The following is a 17853-nucleotide window of genomic DNA, read 5'->3' as shown; positions in this document are numbered from 1 at the left end:
TTTTTGCACAGCGTGCGATCAGATCTGAACTGCACATGCCTGTGAGCAGCAATGCACCGGAGCGTCGCACAACAGTGACAGATTTCAGTGCCTAGCGACGGGATGGGATGAAAAATCCGAACGCACATGCGTTCGCAAGGTGATCGACAGGAAGAGGCTGTTTGTGGGTGGCAACTGACCATTTTCCAGGAGTGTCCTGAAAAACACAGGTGGGATCAGGCGTTTTCTGGGAGGGTGTCTGACGTCAGCTCCGGCCTCGATCAGCAGGAAACAATCGCAGCGGCTGAGTAAGCACAAACTGATTTTTGTGCAGTCCTACTATAAAAGCGAACGCACAACCTTACACCCTCCCCCTGTAGGCAGCGACTATCTGATCGCAGGACAGCAAAAAACGCAGCCCAGCAATCAGGTCTGAAGTAGGCCCATAAAGTGAAAGCACTACTGCTACATATAGGTTACAAAGGGAATGGTATATTTTGTCAACATTCATCATGCAGACATGCAGTATATTGACATGCTTGGCATGTAAACATTGATTACATCGGCATTCATCACGTCAACACTGATGTCGACATGATTCAAATTCTGACAAAATGTTACTGGTGGTCAAGTGGCTCTAGATATGTCTTCCGGGTCCGGTGGTCAGCTGATGAGGACTTCTGGCTCATCCTGTGCAGTTTCCGGTGGCGAGTATGCCTAACCCCTGACCCTACCCTCCCGTAGCCTAACCCTCCACTGCCGCAGCCTAACCCCTTACCCTCCCCTCCCGTAGTCTAACCCTCCACTGCCGCAGCCTAACCCTCCACTGCCACAGCTTACCCCCTTACCATCCCCTCCCGTAGTCTAACCCTCCACTGCCGCAGCCTAACCCTCCACTGCCACAGCCTAACCCTCCACTGCCACAGCCTAACCCTCCACTGCCACAGCTTACCCCCTTACCCTCCCCTCCAGTAGCCTAACCCTCCACTGCCCTAACCCTCCACTGCCGCAGCCTAACCCTTCACTGCCGCAGCCTAACCCTTCACTGCCACAGTTTCCCCCCTTACCCTCCCCTCCAGTAGCCTAACCCTCCACTGCTGCAGCCTAACCCTAACTTCCCCTCCTATAGCCTAACCCTAATTTCCTTCCCCATAGCCTAAACCTACACCAAGTCACTAACCCTAACTTCTCCTCTCATAGCCTAACCCTAACCGTCACCATACTGTCTAAACCTCCACTGCCGCAGCCTAACCCTAACCTACCCACCAGTAGCCTAACCCTAAGCATCGACCCCAGGTCCTAACCCTTCCCCTCCCACAGTCAGTGGTTACAACCCCTTAAAGCCCTCTCCATTATAATTCAGATATTGCCCGCAGTGCATTGGGTGGGTTAGTTCCGAGGAATTACCAATGCAGTATGTATGACGTACCAGCTCTTCCCTCAAGTGATGACCGTTTACATTAAGAGAAATATCTGAATGTTGCTTATAAAGTCGCCGGCTTAAAATGGACAAACCAGATAATTGCTGCATTTACCGTTGTGGCCAATCAGAAGGTGAGGCTTCCTAATACATTTTTAATGAAGGCAATCATTATGTATAGATAAGAGAGAAAAATACCATTAAAAAGACCCTTATGGGGGAAATATTATTTTATTACTATCATTTTATGCAAAAATAATGTTTACTTTAAGAGAGCAATACTAATTATATTAAAAGGAGCAACACTAATAAGTGCTGTTAAAAAAAATAGGGGGCAACATTATTTATAGAGTTGTCATGTTTTGCCTTTAGTAAATCCTGTGGGTTTATTAATTTTACCCCTGAGAGTAAGTTTTGCTGAATCACTTATTTCAATATATTCAAGATCTATGGATGGCTGAGTCCTATAGCGCTAGGAGCTTTGGCCCTCATTCCGAGTTGATCGCTCGCTAGCTACTTTTAGCAGCCGTGCAAACGCATAGTCGCCGCCCACGGGGGAGTGTATTCTCCCTTTGCATGTGCAGCCGAGCGGTACAAAAGCATTTTGTGCAAACAATACTAGCCCTGTAGTTACTTATCCTGTGCAATGATTCCAGCGCCTGAGGTCCCGGAATTGACGTCAGATACCCGCCCTGCAAACGTTCCACTGTGCTTCAAATGCGACATTGTACCTGTGTAAGAATAATCCCTGTGCGGTTAAAGTTGCAGCCCAGCATTCCTAGTACACTGAGTGGTGTTTTGATGAACTGCAATGCGAATGTGACACTACACCTCTCGGAGCAGCTTAGTAGCTCCGGCTGTCTTGGTCTGTATGCCGTATAAGACTCTGTGTGAGCGGACACATCTGTATATGTGTAATGTATAAGCTGTGTGCTCTGTAGAAGAGAGTCTCTGATCACTGACTTGGCCTGATGGGCACTTGAGGTGAAGCTACTGGGTAAGATTCAAGCAGGTGCCATCTGGGTGTATACTGTGTAAGAGATGGGTGGCACTCGATATACCAACTGTTGGGATCCCGGCGCTCATCATACCGGCACCAGGATCTCGACAGCCGGTATACCGACAACTGTTCTCCATCTTGGGGTGTCCACGACACCCTTAGAGGGAGAATAAATGGCCGTGCCCGCAGCGTGGCGAGCACAGCAAGCCCGCAAAGGGCTCTTTTGCGCGAGCCCCGCTGTCAGAATTCCGGCGGTCGGGATCCCGAGTGCCGGCCAAACGGAGTACACCCATAAGAGACACCGGATTGGTCCACTGCGGCTTCTGGCCCAATCAAGTGTTGCTATCAGTCAAAACACCTTGTTGGCAAGTGTTTTAATTTCCCCAGGTGGCTCTACTTCTCTAGTGCCCATTGGGTTCAGTAGTGTGCCAACTCCAGCTTGTGTTCTAGCCTCACCCAAAGTCTACCCGGGCTTATGAGAAAATCCATTCAGAGGTGATTCCTTCTTTAATTCTTATTCCGAGTTCTGTTAACTATGCTGAAGTACCCCTGAAAAAATACTTATTTGAAACGTGTGCTCATGCCAAGGGGGTATATCATGCCAAGGGGGTATATCATGCCATGAATTAGAAAATCTGCAATATATGGCTGACCTGCTAAGTCTGTATTTGCATTAGTTCCATAAAGCAGGTAAACATGCTGCAATGCGTCAGAATATATATTTTACACATCGAAGCAGCAAACGAGATCAAACAGGCCGCATCATGTATTCAGAAGCATGCCTGTAATTATTAGTCAGGATTGCTAGCCACTTGTTCCATAGGCACAATACAAGTCAATGTCAATGAGTGTTCAGTGAAAGGAACTCATCACTGGTGGAGACGATGGCAAAAAGGAATTCCCAGAATCCTCCTGTCCTCGAACAATAGCTCAGCACAGCCACATTATAACCTGAGGAAGAGGCTTGTCAAAGTGGAAATGTCTAGCAAACCAATCTCTAGGCTACAAGTGGATACCAGCCATTACAGCCATCCTGCATCAATGTACTGCACGCAAACAACATGCAGCGATTATAACATGGCTTGCACGTGCAAATACTTAATGCAAACATAATAACAGCAGAGACCATGGAATGCCACATCAGACCATTGCTAACAAACACCATCTTTATGCCTAGCATTGGCAACCCCCGACTACATTACTTGAACCAGCTGCTTTCACTTTATTAAATATCCAAAATTCTTATATTTCTGTGTCTGGGAAAAGCAGTTTTATAAATACCTCTACGTAGTATCATACAGTCTATGCCACTGTACTGTAGGGTGCAGTCTACCTGTAGCGATAAGTCTACTGTTGTGCATTCTGTGGCATGCGGTCTGCCGGCTGATGTGGATTCTGTAGCATGAGCTGATGTGGAATCTGTACCATGCTGTCTGCCAGCTGATGTGGATTCTGTACCATGCTGTCTGCCAGCTGATGTGGATTCTGTAGCATGAGCTGATGTGGAATCTGTACCATGCTGTCTGCTAGCTGATGTGGAATCTGTACCATGCTGTCTGCCAGCTGATGTGGATTCTGTAGCATGAGCTGATGTGGAATCTGTACCATGCTGTCTGCTAGCTGATGTGGAATCTGTACCATGCTGTCTGTCGGCTGATGTGGATTCTGTACCATGCTGTCTGCCAGCTGATGTGGATTCTGTAGCATGAGCTGATGTGGAATCTGTACCATGCTGTCTGCTAGCTGATGTGGAATCTGTACCATGCTGTCTGTCGGCTGATGTGGATTCTGTACCATGCTGTCTGCCAGCTGATGTGGATTCTGTAGCATGAGCTGATGTGGAATCTGTACCATGCTGTCTGCTAGCTGATGTGGAATCTGTACCATGCTGTCTGTCGGCTGATGTGGATTCTGTACCATGCTGTCTGCCAGCTGATGTGGATTCTGTAGCATGCGGTCTGCCAGCTGATGTGGATTCTGTAGCATGCTGTCTGCCAGCCTGATGTGGATTTTGTAGCATGCTGTCTGCCGGATGATGTGGATTTTGTAGCATGCTGTCTGCCGTATGATGTGGAATCTGTAGCACGTGGTCTGCCGGCCTGATGTGGATTCTGTAGCATGCAGTCTGCCAGCTGTAGCCACCAGAGGAGCGAAATCCTGGCTTTCGGTGACGGACGTATCCTCTGGTGCATGTGTGAGATCCCGACCACTGGTCCAAGAGATCCAGCTGAAAGGATCGAGCATGAAACCTTCCGTATTGTAGAGCCTCGTAGGAGGCAACCATCTTCCCCAGAAGGCGGATGCACTAATGAACCAAGACTCGGGAAGGCTTTAAGACATCCCGGACCACCGGCAGAAACACCCTCTGCACTTCCGTGTCTAGGATCATCCCCAGGAAAGACAGCCTCCTTGTCGGCTCCAGATGAGACTTTGGAAGGTTTAGGATCCAACCGTGCTCCTTGAGCAGATGAGTCATGACAGCAATGGATCGCAATAACTTCTCCCTGGACGACGCCTTGATCAGGAGATCGTCAAGATACGGAATTATGTTCACCCCTTGCTTGCGCAGTAGAACCATCATCTCCGCCATCACCTTGGTGAATACCCTCGGTGCTGTGGAAAGGCCAAACGGCAGCGCCTGAAACTGATAGTGATCGTCCAACAGTGCAAACCTGAGATATGCCTGATGCGGAGACCAGATGGGAATGTGGAGGTACGCATCCTTGATGTCCAGGGACACCAGGAATTCCCCCTCCGTCAGACCTGAGATGACAGCTCTCAGAGACTCCATCTTGAATTTGAACTCCCTGAGGTAGGGGTTCAAAGATTTTAAGTTGAGAATAGGCCATACCGAACCATCCGGCTTCGGTACCACGAAAAGGTTCGAATAGTAACCTTTGTTCCACTGATGAGGTGGAACTGGAACAATGACCCTGGACACCACCAATTTCTGGATAGCTTCCAGAAGAATTGTTCTGTCTGCCAGCAGAGCTGGCAAGCCTGACTTGAAGAAACGGTGAGGTGGGAGATCTTGAAACTCCAGCCTGTTCCCTCTGGACACTATGTCCAGTACCCAGGGGTCCAGGCCAGATGACACCCAGACGTGGCTGAAATGCCAGAGTCTTGCCCCCACCTGACCTACCTACAGGCCTAGCTGTCCACCGTCATGCGGAGGACTTTGGGACATCAGAAGCAGGCTTCTGGTTCTGGGAGCCAGCAGGAGCAGGCTTCTTTCCTTTAGCACGACCACCTCTGAAGAAGGTGTTCGATGGCTTGTTCTTTCTAGGCCTCGCGGGCCGAAAGGGCTGTGACGTGGCTGGTGTAAAAGGCTTCTTCGTAGCCGGTGCAGCTGAGGGGAGAAAAGGAGACTTACCCCCTGTAGCCGTGGCAATCCACGCATCTAGCGCCTCCCCAAAGAGAGCCTGAACTGTATAAGGTAGGCCCTCCACACTCTTCTTGGAGTCCGCGTCCGCAGACCATTGGCGCAGCCAGAGACCCCTGCAAGCCGAGACGGACATGGAGGAGATACCCGCAGCCATGGAACCCAGGTCCTTCATGGAATCTACCAGGAACCGTGCAGAATCCTGAATATTACGTAAAAATAAATCGACGTCACCTTTATCCATCGTAGTCGATTCCTCCTGCAGAGTGATTGTTCCACTGGCAGCGGGCTGCAGGCAGGAAAATGGCGCTGAACGCTGCTGGGTCCGCTCTGAGGAGAAGCTCCGCCTCCTAAATGGCGCTGTCTTCCCGCTCTTCTGAGATTATACTGGCCTGAGGATTTTTTTGCTGGCTGAGATCCGCAGACCCGACAGGCTTGATTTGGTCAGTGCAACAAAAAGAAATTGCTGCGCCTGTGTCTAACAATTATTCATTGGGCCGATCTTAATAACACAAACCTGGAATTAATGATGTAAAAAGCACGTTCGCCTCTATAAGGAGTTGTGTGGTACTCCTACCTACATAGACCAGAAAAAGAAATTAATAGAGGCGCTCATTGCATTTAAACACCATAATTTCCTGAGTTCTATTACAACCAGAGTCGAATAGATTTATAGAATGAATATTTAATGATCACAATAATTCAATAAAATACCACTTAATTAAAACACATTCATAGGTAATTAATGTATAATCCCTATCTCACTGATATGACACATATATACACATAAGAATCACATGAATTGTATGGGCTGTTGCGATAAATATTATATCAGTAAAACTCACTGAAGTAGCTGGTAAAAAGTTCAAATGTAACAATCTGTTACAATCATTAGGGAACACTGTTGCCAAAACTGCTGTATATAGAGTTCATGAATGAAACACAGTTACTGGGAAGGATGACTTCAGAATAAATAGCCGGCATATAGATAGCAATTGAGCAAAAGATTACCTCTCCATTTGGGCTGATGAACCCGAGCGTCCCCGGGTGAGTCCAGAATTTGCCCAGTATTATATAAAGCTGGTGGGTTCGTAGCGTGTGTGTGTGTATATTCGGAATCACACTGTTGTAAGCTCAATTCCCCTGAGGGTGCTTCACCCACTTACTGCTGCAAAGGTTTATAGAAAGAGCATGTTTGCGGCTGATTGAATGAGAATTGATTTGGTCAGTGTAGGGTCAGGTGCTGGCTCAGGGCGCCCCTCACAGCGCCGCACTGAAGTACCGCTGAGCCGTCCGGGAGCGCAGTTAATACTGCGCTCCTACCCTTAAGCCGCCATCTTCACACTGACCCCCCGCTTGTGAGGGGGGCAGTGACTCACTCGCCACACTTCAGCTCTGCAAGGGGGTGGCGGCTGGCTGCTGGGGTGAGCGTTCCCCTGTGGCGGGGCGCGATCTGCCCCCTCTGGAGCTCAATGTCCAGTCAGCGGAGACAGTGGCTCAGACCCCGCAGGGCGGACACTGCTCCCCCCCCCCCTTAGTCCCACGCTGCAGGGAGGCTGTTGCCAACAGCCTCCTGTAAAAAAATAAACTCTAAAATAAACTTTTTCTAAGAAAGCTCTGTAGAGCTCCCCTAGCTGTGACCGGCTCCTCCGGGCACATTTTCTAAACTGAGTCTGGTAGGAGGGGTATAGAGGGAGGAGCCAGCCCACACTATTAATCTCTTAAAGTGCCAATGGCTCCTGGGGGACCCGTCTATACCCCATGGTACTAATATGGACCCCCAGCATCCTCTAGGACGTAAGAGAAAATGTGAATTGGGGGAAACTGGAGGATAAGGAGATTGGGGTAATAAGGGGGAATGTGGGAGATGGAAGGAGCAGGTGTACAGGAGACATGGAGGGAATTGGCAATAATGAGATGAATACCTTGGTTGTCTCTTTTAGCGGACAGACAAGGTTTACAGAAATCAGGTCTGCGTACACATCTGCATTAGGCTCTTTGTACCGGAGTAAACCCTGTGCAGTTAATGTCACAGTCCCGCGTCCACAGTACGCTGTTAATGGCTTTTCGCTGATTCCGCAATGCATATAAGACGCAAATTGCAAAGAAAAATCTGGTACATCCCTAATGTGGGAGGTTTTTTTTTTTAGAACTGGTGATGTTACCCATAGCAACCAATCAGATTCTATCTATTATCTTCTAGAAGCCGCTAGATAAATGTTAAGTAGAATCTGGTTGCTATGGCAACATCACCAGTTGTAAAAACACTCCCACCTTAGTAAATTTACCCCTCGGTGTATTAGGATACACAAATACATCTGACAAACTATCCTGCAATAAACTCCAGGGGGTAAATTTACTAAGGTGGGAGTTTTTTTCAGAACTGGTGATGTTGCCTATAGCAACCAATCAGATTCTATCTATTATCTTCTAGAAGCAGCTTGATAAATGTTAAGTAGAATCTGATTGGTTGCTATGGGCAACATCACTAGTTCTAAAAAACTCCCACCTTAGTAAATTTACCCCTAGGCTTCTTTAAGATGTAATAATAACGGACTCATTGGCAAAATCACTGAAAGCATTACTAAAAGTACTGCAGTTACTAATCTTGTTCCCTATTCAGCTTACATATAATCTTCCATTTGGGTACTCCTACGATCGCTTTAGGAAAAATAAACCTAGCAAAAGAAATTCAGGATTAAAATACAATATAAACTATTATTATAAACTATTATTAAACTCAGTTGAGGACACTGAGCTCTGAAACGTAATCAAATTTTTTTTAACAGTTGAGAATCTGCTAAAATATGCAGATTTCTAGAAAGCCGCTTGGTGCGCGAGCACGGAGAAAAACGGTAACATGTTCTTAAAACGCGGCCAGTAGGCATTCGGAGCCTTTCCTGCTGTGCTTTAATGTGCTAAGACTTCAGAAGTTGATATGAGCAAATGTCAAGTATTTGGCTGTGAAATCATTCAATAAAATCCAGCCGGCGTCAAAGATAACACATTATCTACCTGAAGGCCAAAGCATAGCACTGGAAATTAACCTTGTGCTAGGAGACTGGATAGGACAATAATGCAGGAAATCAATGGATGGATTGTACAATCTAATAGAGAGGGGAAATTGGACGCACAAAGATCATTGCTAGACACCCCGTTCGTTTTATTAAAACGGACATTCATTACCTATGTTATTACTGGAGCGCCCTGCAACCAACGATCGGCAGTAAACAGCATCAGAACACGCCAATTATTTCTCATTCAACCCTTCCATCCAAAAAGAAAATTAATTTAATAAAAACAAACATGACTTTTTTTACCCCATTTTTATTTTTTTTAAAGGAAAGGTTTTCAAAAAAGGGTTAACCTTGACAGAAATTGTGGTTTAGTAGTGAATTATTGCTAGTTATCAGAGAAGCTTGGTTTTATATTGTTTTATATCTTCTCTGTATTTCTCTATATGTGAGTCCAGATTAATGCATCTCAAAATTGTGCAGCTTCATATTCGCACGGATATCTTTAGCACAAATCGCACTTATGCACTATGGGCCTAATTCAGACCTGATTGCAGCAGCAAAATTGTTCTCTAATGGGCAAAACCATGGGGGTCATTCCGAGTTAATCACTAGCTGCATTCTTTCGATGAGGCAAAAAAACGGCACTTCTGCGCATGCGGCGCAATGCACATGCGCAACGTACTATTACAACGAACAATGTAGTTTCACGCAAGGTCTAGCGAAGCTTTTCAGTCGCACTGCTGGCCGCAGAGTGATTGACATGAAGTGGGCGTTTCTGGGTGTCAACTGACCGTTTTCAGGGAGTGTTTGAAAAAATGCAGGAGTGCCAGGAAAAACGCAGGCGTGGTTGGGCAAAAGCAGGGTGTGTTTGTGACATCAAAACAGGAACTGAACAGTCTGAAGTGATCGCAAGCGCTGAGTAGGTTTTGAGCTACTCTAAAACTGCACAAAAAAAGTTTGCCGCCGCTCTGCGATCCTTTCGTTCGCACTTCTGCTAAGCTTAATTACACTCCCAGTGGGAGGCAGCATAGCGTTTGCATGTCTGCTAAAAATAGCTAGCGAGCGAACAACTTGCAGGGGAGGCAGATATAACGTGCAGAGAGAGTTAGATTTGGGTGGGGTGTGTTCAAACTGAAATCTAAACTGCAGTGTAAATATAAAGCAGCCAGTATTTACCCTGCACAGAAACAATATAACCCACCCAAATCTAACTCTCTCTGCACATGTAATATCTGCCCCACCTGCAATGCACATGGGGGTCATTCAGAGTTGATTGCTTGCTGACGATTTTCGCAGTGCAGTGATCAGGTAAAAAAAATGGCAAAACTGCGCATGCGCCGCGATGCGCACGCGCGTCGTAAGGGTGCAAAGAGCATAGTTGTTGTGCACTGGATCTAGTGAAGATTCCATTCGCACAGCCGATCGCAAGGAGATTGACAGGAAGAAGGCGTTTATGGGTGTCAACTGACCGTTTTCTGGGAGTATTTGGAAAAACGCAGGCGTGTCCAGGCGTTTGCAGGGCGGGTGTCTGACGTCAATTCCGGGACCTCCGTCGCTGGATTCATCGCACAGGATAAGTAACTACAGGGCTGATCTTGTTCTGCACAAAATGTTTTTGTACCGCTCGGCAGCACAGGCGTTCGCACACTTGCAAAGCGAAAATACACTCCCCCGTGGGCGGCGACTATGCGTTTGCACGGCTGCTAAAAGTAGCTAGCGAGCAATCAACTCGGAATGACCCCCCATGGTTTTGCCCATTAGAGAACAATTCTGCTGCTGCCATTAGGCCTGAATTAGGCACTATAATACAGGGGTGGCTATCGATATTGTTTTTTTTATGAATTCATTTTCTAAATTAACATTTTGCAACTGCAGCCCATAGTAATGTGATATTTCAGTCCATGCATTTCACACAATATATTTTGTTAATCGATTCTAGAGTGAAGACACTTCATACCCCAATCCCATGCACAAAAACGAGGAGGCGGCTGCTTTTCCCATCCCAGTTCTCCCCTGAGCCTGTTGAGAGGCTGTCCTAGCAGTAAGTTGAGATTCTCAGAGAGGCTGGAACACCCAGAAGTTCTGCACTAATATGGTAACGCAGCAGGAGGTGTCTGATAAAAGTAGACGCCACCAGCTTGCATTAGTGATCAGCGCTGCGTCCTAAGACACAACATCAGATCACCCGCGACACCATCGGCCGGCTGTGTGACCCATGAGGTCACGCAAGCAGGCCGCTGCAGATCCTACAAAGAGACCGGGAAATAGCCATCTTGTAGCAGAGATTCTGGCCTCAGCTCTCCCCCAAAATAGTGGCAACACACCTCTGCCTCCAAATGGCTGCAGACTGTCACTCTAGTGATGTCTACAGCCGTAGAGCATCCAATGGCGCCTTCCGACAGTTTGACCCAGCGATGTGATGTAAGGGTACATCACACCGCCGTATATCACACAATACGATCCATAGCACGACGGCGAAATGTATCGTTCCATGCTGCATGTAATGACACCACATCGGCCATGGAATCATCCCATTGGACCTGAAGCACAGCCAATGGGACAATCCAATGAAGAACGGCTGAGAATGATCATTTGGGGGTGGGGGGAGGCACGCTATACAATATCTATATATCACTTCAATCCACTTCAGAACAACATATCTTACAGGGTGTACTTAGCCTTACACTACCATGTTTTAGCAACTGGAATTCCTACATGAGCTCACGCTAGATGATTTTTCTATAACACTGCCCTTGTCCTTAATTGAATGCGAATCAAGCGTAGTGGGGAGCTGTGATTACAGCGGTATAAAGACACAGAGGCCCTGCTCGCCAATGCAGCTCTGTCCACAGAAATAATGTATTTTTTTAATACAGTCTAATAGAAATATTCTTATCTTTTGAAAACGGCAAGATAGAATTTACAAGTCTACGTAAAAGATTAGTAATTTACCGGTGCTAATTGTCCCACCGGGGACTATCAAATTAGCCACGATAAGCCACACCTCGTTATCAGGGATTTGGTTTCACGTGCGAAAACGTGGCTGTTTCTACCGAAAACACACTAGTTTCACTCAACAGGCGATTAATTAGGATAGCTAGTGAAAAAAAAATTATAATCGGTGAAACATCAGGAAAAATCACAATGTTTACCGGGGCTAATTGGATATCCGCCCCACATTGTCTTTTCATTTATGAGACTATGTACTGGGCCAACATAGATCCTGCACTTATCAAGCTGAACTGACAAATTACGTCCTCAAATATGATGGTAAGGAGTTTATTTTGCATTTGTTGCAGAGGGCGGAGCCTGGCAGGCAGCGCAGCTTCGCGGTGGGGTAATAATGATGCTGTGACTGGCTGGGCAGCGTGAACCAGGACCCATTGCTAACCTGTGGCTATCACCAAGACAGTGGGGAAACCTGCTGTCCGACAGCGACAGATGCAATTAGGAAAGGAAATTCAATGAAGGCCAATTTTAATAGAGTGAGTAAAACAACAGGGTCGTCATCAGACAGTAACGGGGGCTGATTTGTTCTTTCAGCACAGCCACGGTCGCAATGTCACTCTGCAGTCATATTCTATGAGGGAGAGAATACTCATCGGAGGAAAATAACCAGAAGCGCTGCCTGAAAGGTATAATATGTAACTATTAGTGCAGCTGCAGTTTCTTGTTAATAGAATGTTTATCATGATGGAGAGTAAAGCCAAATCATGGACGACACCAAGTCAGCAGGTTTGGGGGACCGAGGAGAGTGTGATGTTCTCAAGGGTGAGAGAAACTTTAAAGGGGAGGTAGTGACAATGGCAGGAGGAAGACGGGTGAGACCAGCTTGGGGAAAAACTGTGTTTTAGGTAGTTTTTAAAGAAATCCAAACGGAGGGATGAAGAGGTCAATTTGTGTGTCATCATCATGGAGGTTGTGGTGGAGCCCAAAAGAGCATATAAATTAGCCGAGAGAAGAGGTATAGGAAACAATAACAGAGAGCCGAGAATAGAGAATTCCCCTTACAAATAGAAGAATGGGAGGTAACAAAGCCACAACGCCAAGGGAATGAAAGGCCTGCAAGGGAATAGGTCTGTAAACAGTATAAGAACATCGGAGAGGTCTAGGGGTGTGAGAAGCGAACCTGTGACTAGGATGGGAGCGATCATCCGTCCTAGTGGGATGGTATCGGGATTCCGGCAGTCAGAACACCAACAGCGGCATCCCAACGCTCAGGATCCTGACACATACTAGGTAAGTACCTTACCCATAATCCCTAACTCCCCCCTCCCCACAGCCTAAACCTAACCCAACTCCCCCCTCCCCGCAGCATAAACCTAACCCAACTCCCCCCTCCCCGCAGTCTAAACCTAACCCAACTCCTCCCTTCCCCGCAGCCTAAACCTAACCCAACTCCTCCCTTCCCCGCAGCCTAACCCTAACCCAACTCCTCCATTCCCCGCAGCTTAACCCTAACCCAACTCCCCCCTCCCCGCAGCCTAAACCTAACCCAACTCCCCCCTCCCCACAGCCTAAACCTAACCCAACTCCTCCCTCCCCCGCAGCCTAAACCTAACCCTCCCCGGTGGTGCCTAACCCTCCCACCCCGCAGCCTAACCCTAATACTTCCCCCGCAGCCTAACTCTAATCCCCATCCCCCATGGCTCACCTCCCTAAGGTCCTGTCAGACCAACGGATTGCGGGTCCTTACACAGCGCACACTCACGGCAACGCTAGTTATGGTTAAAAACTCGCGACTGCTGCTGCTAGCAGCAAAACTGAAGTCGGACACATCTGCTAGTAACTTTAAATATTGAAATATTAAACTAATGTAGAGATGTAAGCAATAGGAGTAGGGCGCCACATGCGTATGTAAACAACAATTATAAAAAATCACTATTGACTTATATAAAACACTCCCTTAATATTTTAGGGTGTCAGCTAGCCCCTAAGTATTTAAGCATAGGTAAAATGCTATTAGAAAGGATATAGATATAGGGATAGGGGTAACAGCGACCACCGGTGTTTAAAATGTTATTTAGTAAAGAAGAAGGCCTAAAAATATGGAGAGTGATGATAAAGCTAAAGGATTCTTCTTTATATTACTTATGCAAAATGAGGCAAACACATTTAAAAAAAAAATAATAGGCTTTTAATTACCTACCAGTAAATCCTTTTCTCGTAGTCCGTAGAGAATGCTGGGGTCCACATTAGTACCATGGGGTATAGACAGGTCCACTAGGAGCCACTGGCAATTTAAGAGTTTGATAGTGTGGGCTGGCTCCTCCCTCTATGCCCCTCCTACCAGACTCAGTCTAGAAACTGTGCCCGAGGAGACGGACTACTTCAAGAGAAGGATTTTACACAGATAGTGGCGAGATTCACACCAGCTCACACATACTAGGCAAAGCAAGCTAACTAGCTTGAAACATCAGCAACGGCTAAACAATATTACTTACCAAGTAACAAAACAGTACGTAACCAAGAACTAAGCAGTACTGAACTAAGTAACCACTGCAGGATCACGAAGCGCTGGGCGGGCGCCCAGCATCCTCTACGGACTACGAGAAAAGGATTTACCAGTAGGTAATTAAAATCCTATTTTCTCTTACGTTCTAGAGGATGCTGGGGTCCACATTAGTACCATGGGGATGTACCAAAGCTCCCAGAACGGGAGGGAGAGCGAGGAGGCTCCTGCAGAACTGACTGACAAAACTTCAGGTCCTCAGCGGCCAAAGTATTGAACTTGTAGAACTTTGCAAACGTGTCCGAGCCAGACCAAGTAGCCGCTCTGCAAAGCTGTAAAGCCGAGACACCCCGGGCAGCCGCCCAGGAAGAACCCACCTTACGAGTAGAGTGGGCCTTAACAGACGTAGGACACGCCAATCCTGCTGTAGAATACGCATGCTGGATAGTGAACCTGATCCAGCGAGAGATCGTCTGCTTAGAAGCAGGACACCCAATTTTCTTGGGATCATACAGGACAAACAGACAGTCTGAATTTCTGTGACGAGCAGTCCTCTTCACATAGATTTTCAGAGCCCTTACAACATCCAAGGACTTTGATGAAATTGAGGAGTCAGTAGCAACTGCCACCACAATAGGTTGGTTGATATGAAATGCCGACACAACCTTCGGAAGGAACTGCTGACGTGTCCGGAGCTCAGCTCTATCTTCATGGAAGATCAAGTAGGGGCTCTTACAAGACAAAGCCCCCAACTCCAACACACGTCTAGCAGAAGCTAAGACCAACAAAGTGACAGCCTTCCACGTGAAAAATTTTACCTCAACCTCTGGTAGAGGCTCGAACCAATCCGATTGGAGGAACTGTAACACCTTGTTAAGATCCCAGGGCGCCGTAGGCGGCACAAAGGGAGGCTGGATGTGCAGAACCCCTTTCAGAAAAGTCTGAACCTCAGGGAGGGAAGCCAACTGTTTCTGAAAGAAAATGGATAGGGCCGAAATCTGGACCTTTACGGATCCCAACCTCAGGCCCATATCCACACCTGCTTGCAGGAAGAGGAGAAACCGTCCCAGTCGAAACTCCACCAAGATACATTTTTTTACCAAATACGATGGTAATGTTTAGACGTTACACCTTTCCTAGTCTGTATCAGGGTAGGAATAAGCTTGTTTGGAATGCTCTTCCGAGCTAATATCTGGCTTTCAACCTCCAAGCCGTCAAACGTAGCCGTGGTAAGTCTTGATAAGCGAACGGCCCCTGCTGCAGCAAGTCCTCCCAAAGAGGAAGAGGCCTCGGCTCTTCAAGCAGTAGATCCAGAAGATCCGCGTACCAAGCCCTCCTTGGCCAGTCCGGAGCAATGAGGATTGCCTGAACTCTTGTTCTCATTATGAGTTTTAGAACTCTTGGAATGAGTGGAAGTGGAGGAAACACGTACACTCACTGGAACACCCACGGAGTCTCTAGGGTGTCCACCGCCACGGCTTGCGGGTCCCTCGACCTGGAACAATACCGCCGAAGCTTCTTGTTGAGACGAGAGGCCATCATGTCTATTTGAGGTACACCCCAAAGATCTGTTACCTCCGTGAACACCTCTAGATGGAGTTCCCACTCTCCTGGATGGAGATCGTGTCTGCTGAGGAAGTACGCTTCCCAGTTGTCTACTCCCGGAATGAAGATTGCTGACATCGCCAACTCATGTTTTTCTGCCCAGAGGATGATTCTTGTTACCTCTGACATTGCAGCTCAACTCTTCGTTCCACCCTGTCGGTTTATGTAAGCCACCATCGTTACATTGTCCGACTGCACTTGAATGGCTCGATCTCGCAGAAGATGGGCCGCTTGGAGAAGACCGTTGTAGACGGGTCTTAGTTCCAGAATGTATATTGGAAGGCTGGATTCCAGGCTTGACCACCTTCCTTGGAAGGTTTCCCCCTGAGTGACTGCGCCCCAGCCCCGGAGACTTGCATCCGTGGTTAGAAGGATCCAGTCCTGAATCCCGAACCTCCAGAAGATGAGGTAGTTGCAGCCACCAGAGGAGTGAAATTCTGGCTTTCGGTGGCAGACGTATCCTCTGGTGAATGTGTAGATGAGATCCCGACCACTTGTCCAGGAGATCCAGTTGGTAGAACCGAGCATGAAACCTTCCGTACTGTAGAGCCACCATCTTCCCCAGAAGGCGAATGCACCGATGAACCGAAACCGGGGCTGGCTTCAGGACATCCCGGACCATTGTTTGTATCACCAGTTCTTTCTCCTCCGGGAGAAACACCCGCTGCACTTCCGTGTCGAGGATCATTCCCAGAAAAGACAACCTCCTGGTCGGTTCCAAATGTGATTTTGGAAGGTTCAAGATCCAACCGTGTTCCCTGAGCAGACGAGTCGTGAGGACAATGGACTGCAACAACATTTCACTGGATGATGCCTTTATCAGCAGATCATCCAGATGTGGGATTATGTTCACCCCCTGTCTGCAGAGGAGAACCATCATCTCTGCCATCACCTTGGTGAACACCCTCGGTGCTGTGGAGAGACCGAATGGCAGTGTCTGAAATTGATAGTGACTGTCCAACAGTGCAAATCTGAGATAAGCCTGGTGCGGCAGCCAAATCGGAATGTGGAGGTACACATCCTTGATATCCAGGGATACTAGAAACTCTCCCTCCTTCAGACTTGAAATCACTGCTCTGAGAGACTCCATTTTGAATTTGAACACCCTCAGGTAAGGGTTCAACGATTTCAAGTTCAAAATTGGTCTGACCGAACCATCCGGTTTCGGCACCACAAAAAGGTTTGAATAATAACCCTTGTTTTGCATATGAGGTGGAACTGGGACAATGACCTGTGACTTTTCCAATTTTAGGATGGCTTCCTGTAGGATAGCCCTGTCTGTCAGCAAAGCTGGCAAGCCTGATTTGAAGAATCGGTGAGGAGTCTCGCACCCACCAGCCCGTCCTCCAGGCTTTGATGTCCACCGTCATGCTGAGGTTTTTGAGGAACCAGAAGCAGGTCTCTGGTGCTGGGAGCCAGCGGGTGCAGGCTTTTTGGATTTTACCCGACCATCTCTAAAGAAAGTGGTAGGAGGCTTGGACTTTTTTGCCTTAGCGGTCAGAAAGGACTGCGGCACAGCTGAAGAAAATGGTTTCTTCATAGAAGGTGTAGCAGAGGGAAGGAAAGGTGACTTACCTGTGGTTGCCGTGGAAATCCACACATCCAACGCTTCCCCAAATAGAGCCTGACCTGTGCAGGGTAGGTTCTCCACACTTCTCCTGGATTCCGCGTCTGCAGACCATTGGCGTAGCCAGAGTCCCCTGCGGACTGAGACCGACATGGAAGATATCCGTGCAGTCAGCGTACCCAGGTCCTTCATGGATTCCACCATGAACCCCGCAGAATCCTGTAGGTTACGTAAAAACAATTCAATGTCACTTCTATCCATTGTATCCAAATCCCCTAGTAATGTGCCTGACCACTTTACTATGGCTTTAGAAATCCATGCACAGGCAATAGTGGGCCTTAACGCCACTCCTGAAGCAGTGTAAATGGATTTGAGTGTAGTGTAAATTTTACGATCAACCGGTTCTTTTAACGCGGTAGATCCAGGGACAG

At 47.5% G+C, this 17853-nt stretch overlaps 1 protein-coding gene across 2 annotated transcripts in view; it reads right to left on the bottom strand.

Annotated features, from left to right (window-relative positions):
- B9D1 (B9 domain containing 1) overlaps window positions 1-17853 on the bottom strand; it is a 198911-nt gene that overhangs the window by 51572 nt on the left and 129486 nt on the right. The gene's annotated exons all lie outside the window — the stretch shown is intronic.

The sequence above is a fragment of the Pseudophryne corroboree genome, chromosome 7 (genome assembly GCF_028390025.1).
Source record: "Pseudophryne corroboree isolate aPseCor3 chromosome 7, aPseCor3.hap2, whole genome shotgun sequence".
Lineage (NCBI taxonomy): Eukaryota > Metazoa > Chordata > Amphibia > Anura > Myobatrachidae > Pseudophryne > Pseudophryne corroboree.
This window is presented reverse-complemented; position numbering and strand designations above follow the sequence as displayed.